Source organism: Beta vulgaris, chromosome 2, assembly GCF_026745355.1.
Source record: "Beta vulgaris subsp. vulgaris cultivar EL10 chromosome 2, EL10.2, whole genome shotgun sequence".
NCBI classification, from domain to species: Eukaryota; Viridiplantae; Streptophyta; class Magnoliopsida; order Caryophyllales; family Amaranthaceae; genus Beta; species Beta vulgaris.
In genome coordinates, this window is record NC_079203.1 from 42153492 (window position 1) to 42156300 (window position 2809).

Sequence of the window (2809 nt, forward strand, 5' to 3'; positions counted from 1 at the left end):
GATTTTTTGACCAAATATTCTCATTAATATAACAACAAAAAAGGGAAATTTCCAGGTATTTATGAAATTTAACGTAATTTTCAAATTGCCCTTCACATTGGGAAATTCCTCATATACCTTTAAACTTTGACTTTATGGTCAAAATACCCTTACTGAAAAAAACCTAACACTCTTAGGTTTTTTTTTCTTTCTCTCTTCTCCATCTTCATCTCCTCCATCTCATCTCTCACCATCCTCCACCTGATGACATCCTAAACCTTCAATTTTCTCTCTCTCCTTCCACCTACAAGACTTTCTCTCTTCTCCTCATCTTCATCTCTTCATCTTTATCCATATGCTCATGTGACAATAAGTTATGGCAATTTTTATGTCTCACCAATCCTTTTTGAACCCTTCTCTACATCTTCTTCTCTCTCTCTAAACTTCATAACCCCTTCAACTTCATTACTCTTTGTTCTCATAACACAATTCAAGCACAAACCTATAAACCCAACTCCCAAACATCGAAGAAGGAAATAGAACCCAAGCCAAGCTTTTATGACCAACTCTAATACAAAAAATTTCATGGCAACTTGAACAACAACCATCGATAATTTTGGAAGAAATTTACAAGGAAAGAGAATCAACTTCATCATAATCGAATTTGGAGGAAATTCACAAGATGAAGATAGGGAGGAGAGAGAAAGTATGTAGGTGGAGGGAGAGAAAGCAAATTGGAGGTTTAGGATGTCATTAATAGAGAATGGTAGAGAAGAGATGAAAAGGATGAAAATTGAGAGGAGAGAGAGAAAAACCTAACATCGTTAGCGTTCCTTCTTCAGTAAGGTATTTTGAGCAGAAAGTCAAAGTCACGGATATATGGTGAATTCCCCATATATGAGGGGTGATTTGAGAATTACGTCACACCTCAGGCGTACCCGAGGAAATTTTCCAAAAAGAAAATACTGATGTGGGATTTTGTTAGGTTTGACTCAATGTTTACTTTCATAATATCAATATTTTGTATTTTTATTAATACAGAAATAAAGATATTGAAATTCAAAGGTCTATGTTGGATACCGTGCAAAAAGGAAACAAGCATTATATTATGGGAGGAGGGAGTATATAAATAATATAATCTTCTTGTTATACATTACTTCAGAGGATCTTAACTGTCAAAAGATAAACTTAACCAAAAGTTTAGGGCCCTTTCGGTAATACTGTGGTTTTCTGTTTTTTGGTTTTGTGATTTTCAAAGTCATATAATATATGTTCTATAATGAACAAAAAATTAGTCAAATTTATTGGGAACATGATGATTTTGATAACTAACAACTGAAAAGTGAAAACCACTTTTTCTGGTTTCCAGTTTTTAGCTTTTAGTTTTCAAAAAAACTAAAAACAGAAAACAAAAAACGATAACGAACAGGGTCTTAATATAATGGGTGGATTCCAAAAGTAGTTTTATACTTTTCACTAACTCTTAGAAACATTTTTTAATTAAAATTGCTTAGCATCTTCCGATTTACAGTACTGTATGTATTAGGGAACTACACGAGATGTTTATGTATAGAAAGCAGGAAAATATAGAACATTTATAATTTTACACAGATAAAAAACCAAGGGAGATATAAATAAGATACAAGATTGATTGTCTGCTTGGATATATAGTTAAACATAAGCTAGTTTATTGATCTTTTGTGCTTCTTTTACAAAGGTTATGCGACTTAACAAGTAAATCACCAAAATTGGTACTTCGTCCATTTCAATTTAGTTGTGACACTTAGTTGTGACACTTTTAATGGAGAGAAGAGAGATAGATAAAGAAAATAAAAGGGTTCTATGTGATAGGAGAGAGATAGAAAGAAGTTATTACCCAAAACGAAAGTGTCACAACTAAATTGAAACTTCCTAAAATAAAAAGTGTCACAACTAAATTGAAACGGAGGAAGTATTTAAGAAGGTATTATTTTTAAGTATACTAACCACACCCATATTAAATTACTCCGATCCATGTTCAATATCATATGAATTTATTGAATTAAAAATATTTTTACTAATTAAAACCTATTTCTTACATATTGAAATTCACTATTATTGATTATAACTAATTGTTACTGATTAAATTTTAATTTTTTTGATTCCTTAAGATTTATCAAATTTAGATTATTCGCTTTTACAACAAAAGCGACTACTGATTAAATTTTTTTTTCTAATTAAAATTAATTTTACTAATTATAAATTTATATGTGATCTCTAACAGGCCAAGAGGGATTTAGTCCAATCCAAAAGATTAAAACTATGAGTGAAAATAACAGATATGCACGACCACGCATAACTGAAAGAGAGTGAAACCCATCAGTTTGTGCAAAATTGTAGGCGTGTTTTTTATTTCGTCTATGCTGGATGAGCGCGTACTTGACTACCTCATTGTAAAGGTTTTATTTATAACGTTTTGAAGTCGCCAACAACTCTTTCACGGAAGACTTATAAACCTAATTGGATATTGGGAAATCGTAGGGACAACTTAGGGACTCATCCAATATCGATTTCCTCGTCCTGACTCCATAGATGGTCAATGAACCATAGATTGAGTTCGGAGGGTGAGGGTACTAAATGGGGAAACACGATTATATGTCTATAGAAGTCCCCACTTTGACTAAAGTTCAGGAAACCGAAAGTCAAAGTATACTGTGTCGGGACGGGGAATGATTCTAAACGCTCTACAGTTTAGAACTGATATATATACGTCGGTTTCTGCAAAACAAAGTTAGTATACAAGACAATAAATACAAGCAATCTGATCACCTGCAGAAGAAGATGTTAACAG